At 42.8% G+C, this 14,173-nt stretch overlaps 1 protein-coding gene across 1 annotated transcript in view; it reads right to left on the minus strand.

The window, feature by feature from the left end:
- LOC126094987 (F-box/WD repeat-containing protein 2-like) overlaps nucleotides 1–14,173 on the minus strand; it is a 130,867-nt gene that overhangs the window by 50,007 nt on the left and 66,687 nt on the right. The window lies entirely within an intron of this gene.

A 14,173-nucleotide genomic window follows, 5' to 3' on the forward strand; every position in this document is an offset into this window, starting at 1 on the left:
AACATTTAAGACTTAACAGAAGTATATAAAACATACAGAAAAGAATGTACACCATTTTGAAAAACTGGGAAGGTAAACTTAACTGCCTTATGAAAATGCATGAAGATCTAAAAGAAATTTACAAAAATAAGCAAGAAATCAAAGGCAGGACAAAACATAAAAACAATACTAAGTATTGGGAAGACAAAACGGTTACAAGAAGGCAAAGAATATAATGGACATCAGAAAAAAATGAACAGATTAAGGAATATTGGAGAAAGTGTAAAGTCTGCTTAAAAACTTACAAATGGCCCTTAACTAGCCCGTGATGAAATAATAATAATAATAATAATAATAATAATAATAATAATAATAATAATAATAACAAGAGTTGTTTAATGAGAGAGCAAACTTCCAATTCCTTCACTCCATCCAAAGCTTTTGCTTCATTATACTTTTCACACTTGTTTATTTACATTCAACGTCTTCGAGAATATGTTTCCCTCGTACACTGAGGCATCACCCACCAGGGGAGGCTTACTGGACGAGATGAGAAGGAAAGACTGATTGTTGGTGCCTACACCAGACACGATTTGGAAACCTGAGAACTTGAAGGTTGAAGATGGGGAAATAAGCCAGAACACAGATTACAGAAAAACATTGTGAAAGGAAGGAGTCAATAAGAGCAGAAAACTATGTGCATCATACATGCTGGACAGATGAGAGGTCAGGGAAAAATAGAGAGCTTATAAAATAAAAATACAGAAAAATAGAAGGGAGCAAAAAGCAAAGCGATACTTATTGAAAAGAAATGCTGAGACCAAGGCACCAAAAATCAGTCTTTTTATCCCATCCAGTAAGTCTCCCCTGATGCAGATTCTTGGCAATTTTTCCATAACTTGTCCCATCAGTCCTTTTCCTCCATCACTTCTGCCAGAAGGAGTCACTGCCTCTGAAACCATGCAGGCTTCAACATCTTTTACATATTTTTTCATGCTGTCATTTAGTGAGTAGATTACTTGTTCACCCATATTATATTTTCAAACCTTGATATAAGTAAAATCTTAGCCATTCATATTATATTTTCAAACTCTGATTATTTTTGTTGATATACGTAATACCTTTGTAAATTTGGCGAATTCGGTTTGCGAAGAACCCTACGCCTCACTATGCTAGTGATGGTAATGGCAGCTGCCCTCCCCCAGCCTGCGTTGGGTAATGCTCACTTCTACATGTCATTACATCTTAAATGTAACACCATACACTAACAACCTATACTCACTGCTCACCTATGTAAAATGGCACGGAATGCTGCTTCCTGTGCTATCATGGAAGTGTTCTCTTTTAAAATTCCATTACTATTACTTTTTCTCGATTTGCTTGCTGTTCTTGAAGTCATACATCTACATCTACATCTATACTCTGAAAACCACTCTGAGGTGCATGGCAGAGGGTACATCCCATTGTACCAGTTATTAGGGTTCCTTTCTCTTCCATTCACGGATGGAGCGCAGGAAGAATGATTGTCTGAATGGCTCTGGGCATACAGTAATTATTCTAATCTTACCCTCACAACCCCTATGTCAACAATATGTAGGGGTTAGTAGTACATTCCTAGAGTAATAATTTAAAGCTGGTTCTTGAAACTTTGTTAACAGACTTTCTCAGGATAGCTTACGTCTGTCTTCAAGAGTCTGCCAGTTCAGTTCTATGACACTCTCCCACAGATTAAACAAACCTGTTACCATTTGGGCTGCCCTTCTCTGGCTGGCTGGCTGATTTGTGGAAGGTGACTAAACAGTGAGGTCATCAATCCCATCGGATTAGGGAAGAATGGGGAACTATGTCGGCTGTGTCCTTTCAAAGGAACCATCCCGTCATTTGCCTGAAACAATTTAGAGAAATCACAGAAAACCTAAATCAGGATGGTCGGATGCGGCTTTGAACCGTCATCCTCCGGAATGCGAATCCAGTGTGCAGACCACTGTGCCACCTCGCTCAGTGCACTATACGTTCAATATCCCCTGTTAGTGCTATTTGGTATGGATTCTGCACTCTTGTGCAATATACTAGGATGGGTCACTTGAGTAATTTGCAAGCAATCTCGTTTGTAGACTGCCCCAATATTTTGCTAATAAACTGAAGTCTACCACTTGCTTGACCCACAACTAAACCCCAAAGCTAGTGCACACAGAGATTTTCCATGCCATATCCACAACACACGCTCTTCATCCTCCAACCAACCCCAAAAATCTACTGCAAAGAAGCGAACCCCCCTCCCCCTTCCCCTCTTTACTGAACATCATCATAGACTGAAATAAATGAACCTTCACTAGAGTTTTGACCTCTTTTATCATTGAACCCAGAAATGAGAAACATCATGCCCATAATTCTTCCTGCCTGTGCCAAAGAGCTATTTGGCTGTCCACTCAGTCTGTGCAATATTCTGTAGTTCCGTCTGATGCAATACCAATTCCCTACCATATGCCACATGTTCCTGTGGAAAACCCAGGAAATATTTAATTATAGTATACATAAAGATGTATGTTAGAGCAATGAACCATGAGGCCTACTCACAAAAGGTAAGGGGGGCATACCCAGCATTTGCTAAGGATATAGGGCAGGCATACCTACATATAGATAGGATGACCTGTGAACTGATGAGTAGGGATTTTTTATGATGGGGCGTATTTACCAGAACAGGAAGAGGAAGTGCACTCATAGGATCAACCAACATGTAAGGTATAGGTACTGATCCTAGGGGAAAAGGACGGAATTGTGACAGAAGTCACACATTTTATAGGAATTATTCTGGTAAGTTTGATTTCTATATACCACTAGCATTATTACATGTTATGAGTGTCGGAAAGAATATTTCCATTTGCTCAGAATTCCTCCAGACTACAAACTACTGTGAATAATGAAACTAGTATGTGCTAAAGAAAAAATAGTACAAAGAATAAAAATAAAGGATGAAATAATCAAGTGTCTATGACACCTGGAGTTTATGATTGGAAATCAGAAATGTTGTCCACACGATTCCTAGATACAAAAGAACTGACTCCACCATTAGGTGAAATGCTCAATTTGTTACTATCAAAGTAGGATGAAGAAAGAAGAGCTACGTATTGAATAAAAGGCTGTTCTCGATTATTAAAAGAAATAGAATGTATACTGGTTAAAATGTGAATTAGTATTATGTGGGATATTAATGTACACAATGATTATGTATAAAATTTCTCGTGTTCAAGCTGAAGTGAGGGAATTTCTCCTTAAATTTTAGAACCACTTGTCCTTCTACCGCCTTGAACAGACAATATTTTAAATATAAGTGGGGGAGTGGAAACGTATCTACTGCACCACCTGTTTCTTTGTGCAGGTTGGAAGTTTGTTAAGAGAGGACTAAGCGTGGCAATCGAACGACGCTGACAAGTGTTTGCCACTAGCGCCACAGAAGCCATGATGAAAGAACAAGAAGTAATTATGTAGTATTCTTTGCTGTTTTAGTGACTGTGATTATTGTTAAAGAAAAATGAACAATTGGTTATAGACTTTTAAGTACTTCACGTATTAGACTCACTAGAGGCAATACAGGTTCATAAATCATGTGGTTGTTAAACCAACTTCATTGCAGATGTATTTTATCGAGTCTAACGTGAGACGAATAGGTTGACTTGTAAAAATTCGAATATTGATGTGAGAATTGGTGAATATGTTATTTATGGAAGTTCAAATATATCAAGGCTGAACTAAAAGTATTCATCGAGTATTAAATTATTTCAAAAGTAGAGTGTGAGTCTCATAAATTTCTGTTAACCAGCAGTATTCTTCGGAGAAGATGTTTTTGGAGATCGACGTAGCCAGAGATCAAGAGAAGAAGATTGGCTGTACATACCATGTTAGTCAACCTATGGGAGAGAGGTGTGAATTTTGCAATCCAACTTCACATCACTTCGGGTTGTCTAAAGCATAAGAAGTGTTGTTATAATTGTTAGCAAAATCCATACAGTCAGACTACCAGAGTGTAAATAAACAACTACCATATTTACTCGAATCTAAGCCGCACTCGAATCTAAGTCGCACCTGAAAAATGAGACTCGAAATCAAGGAAAAAAGAATTTCCCGAATCTAAGCCGCACCTGAAATTTGAGACTCGAAATTCAAGGGGAGAGAAAAGTTTTAGGCCACACCTCCAAATCGAAACAAAGTTGGTCCATTGTAATATGAGACACAATTTAGGTCGAATGAATGACAATACAGCTACAGTAGTTTGGTTCGAGTCGTAAGCTTAGCAGTTAAGCTTTACCACGTAGCCATTGCTATGCGTCAGGCGCTCCGTCCGTATTTATACGGATACCCTTCCTTTTTCACGTGCTTCGTCTGGTTTGAATCGATTGCTTATTTTGCTTTTATCTGATAAGTGCCGTTTTCTTTGTTATAGGTGTTTGCGTCACTCTTAAGCTGAAAATGCATTACTGCACTGTGTCACGCATTGTTTGTCGCATTCTGATAGTGCGTGTTTACGGCCTGTCGCGGCTCGCGGCATGGCTTGCTTTTGTGCGCGCTACCGCCGCGTACAATTTTAAAAAAAAAAAAAAAAAAAAAAAAAAAAAAAAAAAAAAAAAAAAAGAGAGAGAGAGGAATCGTCTCATTAGCGAAACAATGGCAAGAGACTGCTATTTGTTGTTATTTACACTGCTGCTTTCTTTGATAATGATCAACAAGAATCAAATAATAGATTGCGTATGATAGAACATGTTCTGAACGAGAGTTAGGCGAAAATTTTTCTCCGTTTGAAAATCTTTGCGGCCGCTTCTTTATTACATCAAATTCTGCACAGAAATTAGAGTCATCTTAGATTTAAAAATCTAGTCACTTGCCGTGCTTCATTTCAGACTGTATCATTATTAGGCATAATAATAATACGAATATAAACATGACACGATACGTATATTCTTCCGCGTTCGCTGTTATCTCACTCTAGTTTCGTAGTTTATTAGGCAGACAGGATTTAAATGAGATAGCAGCAAACACAAAAGAATACATGGCAAAATGTTTATATTCGTATTATTCTTATAGTGAAGAGAATACTGTATGTGATTCAAATTTCATCAGGTTCCTATTAGCAACCATCTCTTCTCACAGATAGGAAAAAATTCAGAACGTAGAGTTGGCCATATTGACAAACATCCCAAACAGTCTTGCCAGTCAGATTTTCGTAGTACACGTAAATTGTGCTACATTCGAAAATGAACAATACGGAATTTGTATTTACTTCGTTGGATAATGTATGAAAATGCAGTGGTCGAAACTCGTGGCGGAGAAAAAAAACTCGTCTTCCACATTTTTTTAAATTTATTTACTGACGCAGAGGTTTTGGCGCCAGTATTTATCTTTGTGCCTACAAAGCATGCCTGTGTCGCGCTACATATATTCGACGGCAGAAGTTAGTTGTGGCGGCACGTACCAACATTTCTCATAACTTCCGCTTGCTTTGCACTCGATTCTAAGCCGCAGGCGGTTTTTTGGATTACGAAAACCGGAAAAAAAGTGCGGCTTAGATTCGAGTAAATACGGTAAGTGGAATAATAGGTAAGAAAGATTACATATTATCTTCTCAGTGTATCCAAGAAAATGAAATTTTGACAGAAAATTCTTGCCGATTGCTACACTACTAAGCAACAGTTTTACAGACCCCGGTTAGCGGCTGCTTCATTCTGTTATAATAATAGCATGGAAAATGTGTTGTACAAACACATACTAATGCCTAACCAGATAATAAAAGTGGAATAACTAAACTGGTGGTTCCAGTAGGGTTAGTGAAGTTGACTGGAGAATAAGTTTTGACAATGGCAGGAACAGTTACAGAATTAGTGATGACAAGATTGTTTGTTAGAGTGACGAAGGAGAAAAAACGGGGACATCACACAAATTCTATGGAAGAATATGAAGATTTCAAATTTATATAAAAATTTCAAACTACTACTGCATTTTGATTTCATGCTTCAGAAACTGGAGCATATGAATGAAATGTAAAACTAGTTGCTAACATAAAACTTTTTGCTAGTAATAGGCCTAATAGGCATTTGATATTGGTACTTCATTAATTATATTCTGTCGTGTTATTCACGCAAAAAAGGTAGATAAAAATGACCATTTCTGCCAAAACAGTCTCACTTGTTTGGTGTGAGTTATACTTGCTGCAATATTAGAAAGGCTTATTTCATTTTATCTATCAGACTGTGACAAAACAGACGTAATCAATACGAGAAACCAGACCAATCTCGAGTACTATTCTTACTAACAGATTTTTCAATATCAGACAATGATATTTTGAATTTTCATGTAGTAAAATGGAAATATCATAGATATGGGGATGGATTTTCTGTGGGATAACAACAGAGAATTTGTGCCAATATGTGTCCAATCATTAATCACCTGTTTGTTCTCTTCAACTGTTTTTTGGATGTGGTAGCTTCCCTGCATCTTTTATGCTGATGATTTTCATGTCTTGTTCTCAGATACACTGTTGTAACTGCGATCGGGACAGTCGCGGGGTTGAAATGACGGAAAACGTGGCGGGACCTGCGGGGAGGCCCGCGAACAACACAAAGGGAGAGGACAGACATGACCAACGAAGGACAGAACGAACAACAACAAGATCGAACAATGGAGTCACAAGGAAACCTAACAAGCACGACCACTCGTACACTGAACAAGAAACTAAGTAAGCTGTCTATCGCGAGGCGATGTGTCCACAGACGTACACAAGATTAGACTGGCTGGCTGAGCAAGAGGCAGGCGCTTAAGTACTCTATCTGGAGCGCCACTATTGGCCGCTGGAACCATGTGTTCCACTGTGGCGCTCTCACACTAAAAGTGGGCCAGGAGGCGCGCACCGCCACAGCTTACGGCACGATGGTGCAGAGACCTCTAGGGGTCTTCAACGTCCACGACATCTGGCGGGGATTCAAATTTCACGGCGCGCGGTACCAGATGCACCATAACCGTCATTCTACCATGTCAGAACAAGACATGAAAATCATCAGCATAATTAACCACAACAAATGCTTTATCTCAATGCAGATGTTACCACATCCAGAAAGTCATTGCAGAGAATAAATATGTGATAAACAACTAGATGGATATGAACACAAAGAGTCCCTGTTAAAGCTATTAAAGAAATCATATAAAACACACACACACACACACATTTGACAGTTAACAATAATACTCAAAGCATAACATGGAATAAATCAGTGATCAGATTATCACTGCTGCACAAATAAAATACTGAATGACAGTGAGCAGAAGAAAAGCTCTAAAACAAGAACACTTTTAGAGCTACAAAATTTGTAAGTAGAAATTTATGCTGCTGTTACATAATAGAAATTAAGACAGTACCAGAACTGTGTTTATAATCTCAATGTGCAATGTCCAATACATAAAATGAGACATTACAAACGTGAGAACATATATATGATGCATTTCAACTAAAAAGGTGAAACACCTATGGCATGAAAAATTCATTTTATTCAGTTGCAATGAGATGGACTTAAAAGTGATGATTATCAAATAATTCTCCACAGCATTACAAGTGGGAATTACCACCAACCAGCTGTCCACCTGAAAGAATGGCAAATACAAAACTGTGGTCAGGCACAGGGTTGATCAACCACACTCCTGTGAACAACTTGGTCAATTTCAAAGGCTGTTTCACAACGCGTACCATATGGATGCTTCCCTTCAGCACCAACTTCTTTTAAAATTCCATAGATGGGAGTTGTCTTTTATCACAAAATCCTCTTATCCTCGAGCTTTGGTAACTTCAGACCTATGCCCACCTACTCCTCTAACTCTTGACCCTAAGTCCACTCAATCTACACCCACACCTTCTCCTCCACCTGACATAACCTCTCACCCCAGTTGAGCTGCAGTGGCAGTACAATATAGCCTGCCAGGACAGTGTAACTGCATATGTGTGTGAGTGTGTGCATGTACTCTCTACCTCTAAAGAAGAATTTGTGCAAAAGCTAACAAAGTTATCATTCTTGTGTATTTGTACATTGACCATTCAGTGCCTCCACTACTGTGTGTTGCTACATCTACTCATTAAATTATTTATATTCCACCATGAACTTTCCACTACAATAGGTAAGTAATGTTATATGGACAGAAGGAGTGTGTTCATCAAACTCAGCACAGGATATATGCAAGAAGCAATGCCAAACACATATAGGCAAAAACAATTATCCATGCTCTGCCAAAGAAATTAAAAACATAATTAACATCTTCAAAACAAAAATTCTCATGGTGTTGACAATATCTTGAGCAAAGCACTAGGTACATATTGTCAAATAGAAGGCTACAACCTTATAAATGTTTGTATAATTAATTGTGTTAACATTGCCTAGTTACTAAAAATATTCTCATTACTTATTGCCATGTTCAGAGGAGGAACAATCCACATACAGTTTCATCATGATATACGAACTCTTGTTATATGCATACTGAACACCATGAAAGTGGTACAAAATATGTCAGTAATGCTTGCACCATCCTGTCACATAGTAAAAGAGACTGATATAAAACCACTGCCATGTGCTCTTAATATAGGCCAAAGAGGATCACAGGAAAAGGGGATGGGTGGTGGACAGGAAACTAAGGACATAGGAGAAGCAAGGTTGACAATAGCATGCTCATCCATTTGTGTTTCCTCTATGAAACTTTTGTAGGTAACACCTTAAAAACATAAGCAAATGATAGTATCAATTTCTTAGATTTGATGTTAACCACAATTAGAGGTAAATATGAAATTCCAATTTATAGAAAAACCACAACCATCAATGCCATCTGTAACAAATAAAAATGTATACTTTCATGCTATAATTACTGGGATACTTAAATTGCCACTAACTGAAAATGATATAAGTATACAACTACTTCTTCTTCTTTTTCCTGGCATTTTTTGTGTATCTTCACAGGGTCAGCATGTTAATTACTGAATTTGGCAAAGTTAGTTGTTGTGACAGTGCCACGACATTTAACAGTGCCGCCACGACAGTACACGCAAACGGCGATAGAGGTGCTCCGCAACTCGGCTGAGCACAGGAGCGCCACCTAGCTATGAACGGCGCCTGCCGCAGGTCACGGCACGGCAGTCGAATGAGAGATACTGAGTTGTTATCATGTAACCAGCAATTGTTTCTAAGTGAGTGTATTAGAATATCCATGCAATTATTGGTGATTAAAGGTTCTAACACTTTTGGTGCCGAGGTCGGATATTTTCACTGCGTTGTGGATTTGTGTGTTCGTGACGGGGCAGACATGGAACAGCTTATGCAAGTGCTCATTGAACAACAAACACAGCTGACGGCTGCTATTCAGGCGTTGTCGACGTCGCTTACTCATCGTCTGTCTTCCTCTTCTCCGCCTCCATTGCCTCCTTACGACGAGGCCGCTGAAGACTGGGAGGATTATGAGAAGCGTTTGCGGCACCACTTCTTGGCTTTCGGCGTTGTCAACGCTCCTATGTGTAAGTCGTTATTTCTATCTTGGATTTCCCCATGGATCTATCAGCTGCTATCTCAGTTAGTCACTCTGCAGGAACCGGCCTCCCTGTCCTTCCAAGAAATGTGTGACTTATTGTCTAACTATTACCGCAAAAACACCCACGTCGTTGCCGCCTGCGTGGCATTCTACCGGTTTCGTAAACAGTCCCATCAATCTTACCGGGCTTGGGCGGCGGAACTACACGGTCTGAGTAGGAAATGTCAGTTCGTCACAGACACTCATCATGAGTCTTATGCTGATTCAATGGTTAGGGATGCTATTCTAAGGCTTGCTCCTGATAAAGAAGTTCGGCAACGTGCCCTACAACTGCCAAACCCGTCGTTGTCGGAAGTTCTAAGAATTGCTCAATCCTTTGAAGTGTCTCACGCTGCTGGCGCGAAAATAGACGTGTGGTGTGATGTAGGTGCTGTACAGTCAACTTTCGACACGGACAATTTGCCTGTTTCACAGGAGAACAAAGATGTGGCGGCGGTTCACTCGCGTAAACAACATCGCATTGGGCCGCAACGCTCGCAGCGGAAACAGCAACCACAGAAGCAGGTTCGTTCCGCACTTCCTTCTTGTCCACGTTGCTTCGTACAGCATGACAGGGCCACGTGTCCAAAACGTTGGGCCACATGTAATTCATGTAGGAAAAAAGGCCACACTGCTTCTGTGTGTATGTCCCCTAAAGTTCCTGTCGACGAGGATGACGCATCGGACATGGATGTTAACTGTGTGCTTTCTCAAACAAATAAGTTGTTTGTTACTGTTCGTGTTCTGGATAAAGACATTCGCATGCAAGTGGACACTGGCTCTGCAGTAACTCTCATTAATTCTTGCACGTATTTGGAGTTGGGCTCCCCTCCCTTGTCTCCAGTTATGTAAAATCTGAGAACTTATAATAAACAGAAAATTCCTATCATTGGCCAGTTTGATGCTTCCACTGCCTACAAGTCTGTTGTTAGGCCCCTCACGTTTTATGTGGTGGATCATGCGGGCACTGAAAACCTGTTCGGTTATGACGCTTTCCAGTTGTTCGGGTTCTCCATTGATGATGATGTGCACCTCATATCTGACGATATTCTGTATCAACAGCTGGATGGATTGTGTTCTGAATTTTCGTCCGTGTTCTCTGCTGGTCTGGGTCGTGCCAAGGATTTTGAAGCCCACATTACTCTTAAACCTACAGCTCGTCCTAAGTTTTTCCGGGCATGCCCTATTCCGGTGGCATTGCGTGCACCTGTCAAGGCTGAGATAGACAGGTTAACAGCTTCAGGGATTCTCCTTCCTTACCTCCAGCGAATGGGCATTGCCAATCGTGGTGGTTTCTAAACCAAACGGGAGTCTGTGATTGTGTGGTGATTTTAAAGCCACCGTCAACGCTCAGAGCCTCATTGACACTTATCCTCTTCCCCGTCCTGAGGAGTTATTTACCAAGCTCGCTGGGGGCCAGTTCTTTTCCAAACTTGACTTATCAGAGATGTACCATCAGTTGCCGTTGGATGCTTCTTCCAAGGAATTTCTCGTCATCAACACTCCTTGTGGGTTGTATCAGTACCAGCGGTTACGATTTGGCGTCGCTAGCGCACCGGCCATTTCTCAGCGGTTTTTGGAACAACTCACGGCTTCCGTTTCAGGGCTGCATAAACTATCTGGATGACATTGTTGTCATGGGGGCCTCCACTGAGGAGCACCTTCGCAATTTGCGTTCACTGTTTCGGGTTTTGCATTCGGCTGGGTTGAAGTGCAATCTGGACAAGTCACAGTTCTTCCAACCCTCCATTGTGTATCTTGGTTTCCACTTGTCCCGTGAGGGTATACGTCCTCTACGTCAGCACGGTACGGCCATTAACGCTCTACCCAGGCCGTCTACAGTCAAAGAACTTCAGGCGTCTCTAGGCAAGATTGCTTATTATCACAAATTCATTCCATCCGCGGCGGCGGTAGCTCATCCTCTGCATCAGCTGTTACGCAAAAACGTCCCTTTCTGTTGGTCCAACGAGTGTGAGCAGGCTTTTGTCTGCCTGAAGGCTCATTTGCAGTCGGCGCCTTGTCTTGCCACATTCCGTCCAGGTCAGCACTTGGTTCTGTTGACTGACGCATCACAGTATGGCCTAGGGGCTGTTCTCGCCCATCGGTATGAGGATGGGTCGGAACGACCCATCGCCTATGCTTCCAAGACCCTCAACGATGCGCAACGGCGTTACTCTCAAATCGAAAAGGAGGTGCTCGCCATCATTTATGCTCTAAAAAAGTTCAGCGTTTTTTTGTATGGTTCTAAGTTTCACCTCATCACCGACCACAAGCCGCTGGTCTCTCTGTTCAGCCCATCGGCGTCGCTTCCGGATAAGGCAGCTCACCGCCTGCAATGTTGGGCCTTATACTTGTCACGTTTTCACTATGAGATTCACTATCACCCCACGGCCCAGCACACCAACGCTGATGCATTGTCGCGATTGCCGATGGGCCCCGACCCGGTTTTTGATCATGATGAACTACTCTGTTTCCACACTGATGAGGAAGAATGTCATGCGGTCGAGGGTTTTCCACTTACAGGTTCGCAGGTCGCATCGGCTACTGCGCTGGACCCGGTCCTGCATCAAGTGATCGGTTTTGTTCAACGGGGTTGGCCGGACAGGACCAAGGGCCGGGCATCGGATCCCCTTCGCAACTACCATGCCTTGCACCTTCGTCTGTCTGTTCATGATGGTGTTGTTCTTCTGGCCACGGATGGCGCATCTCCACGGGTCGTGGTGCCAGCCTCTCTTTGCAAAGATGTTCTCAAACTGTTGCATGAAGGCCATTGGGGGATTTCTCGGACTAAGTCCCTGGCCCGCAGGCACGTTTATTGGCCCGGTATTGATTCGGACATCGCCCACATGGTTGCTGCGTGTGGTCAGTGTGCTCAACAACTGGCTGCACCTCGTACCATGCCCGCTCCGTGGCCTGATCCGACGCAGCCATGGGAACGGGTGCACGCTGACTTTGCCGGCCCCTTCCTCGGTACTTATTGGTTACTGTTGATTGACGCCTTCTCGAAGTTTCCGTTTGTTGTTCGTTGTCCGTCGCCCACCACTGCGGCGACGACGCTGGCTTTGTGCAAAATCTTTGTGCTAGAAGGTCTTCCATTCACGATCGTCACAGACAATGGCCCTCAGTTCTCTTCGCAGGCCTTCCATGATTTTTGTACTGGGCAAGGGATTCATCATGTTACAGCACCGCCCTTCCATCCGCAATCGAATGGGGAGGTCGAGCGCCTTGTCTGCACTTTCAAAAGCCAGATGAAAAAATTCTGCCTTGTCCGCACTTTCAAAAGCCAGATGAAAAAATTCCGCCTTGTCCGCACTTTCAAAAGCCAGATGAAAAAATTCCTTAGTGATTTTTCCACAGATGACGCTCTGCTGCAATTTCTGAGTTCTTATCGCTTCACGCCTCTGGGTGATTGCAGCCCTGCTGAGCTCTTGCAAGGCCGCCAACCGCGCACTCTACTGCACCTGCTTCACCCTGTCAGGCCTTGTGCTGTGTCCCCTAGTGCGGGAAAATACTCAGTGGGTGACGACGTGTGGGCACGAGGGTATGGATCTCGCCCTAAATGGATTCTAGGGGTCATCAAGGCTCTTCGCAGCCGCCGGCTTTGTGAAATACGTACGGACGACGGCATGGTTGTTCGCCATTACGACCAGATGCACCCACGAGTGGTGGCCACACCGGTGCCACCGCCCCTTCCTTCGCCTCCACCAGCCCGAGAAGCCAGTCCTGTTGCTGCTGCTGATCTACCGTACGTGTTGATGCAGCCGATGTCGCTACCGCTTCCGAGTTCGCCGGAACCGGCCCCAGTCGCGACGCCGCCTTCTCCGGGACCCATCTCGCTGGAGCACACCCCCAGGTCCACGACACCTATGGATGCTGCTCCGGAGTTTTCACCCATCATCTCGTCCAGGAGGCACGTTCCACGCACGAGCTTCCATCCTGGACATTTTCGACCATACTCTCGTGTCTCTCCACGGGATCTTCTTGGGGCCTCACAAGAGGCCATGGACGTCTCCGCATTATCCATGTCTCCAAGGAAGTGAGTGTTTTTTTTTCAAGGGGGGGAAAAGTGTTGTGACAGTGCCACGACATTTGACAGTGCCGCCACAACAGTACGTGCAAACGGCGATAGAGGTGCTCCGCAACTCAGCTGAGCGCGGAAGCGCCACCTAGCTATGAACGGCGCCAGCCGCATGTCACGGCACAGCTGTCGAATGAGAGATACTGAGTTGTTATCATGTAACCAGCTATTGTTTCTAAGTGAGTGTGTTTGAATATCCACGCAATTATTGGTGATTAAAGGTTATAACATTAGTGTTATGTTCCTGTTGCCTCTCCCTCTCCATGACACAATTTGTACCCCATCTGTCTGTGTCTAGTTATATCCATGTGAAAGTGTGTGAATGCTTTCTGAATGTTTGTGAATCATGTAAGTGATGTGGGACATGCGTACCAGCCCAATAGTCACCTAATTAGGTTTGGGAAACCATCTAAAAGCAATACCCACCGTGGCCAACACACCGGCCTTCATGCAGATTTGATCCCAGACCAGTGTCCCCCAAATCCCAAAGCAGAATGCTAACATGCATGACTATTCGTTTGGGTGAAA

Source organism: Schistocerca cancellata, chromosome 8 (genome assembly GCF_023864275.1).
Source record: "Schistocerca cancellata isolate TAMUIC-IGC-003103 chromosome 8, iqSchCanc2.1, whole genome shotgun sequence".
Taxonomy (NCBI): domain Eukaryota; kingdom Metazoa; phylum Arthropoda; class Insecta; order Orthoptera; family Acrididae; genus Schistocerca; species Schistocerca cancellata.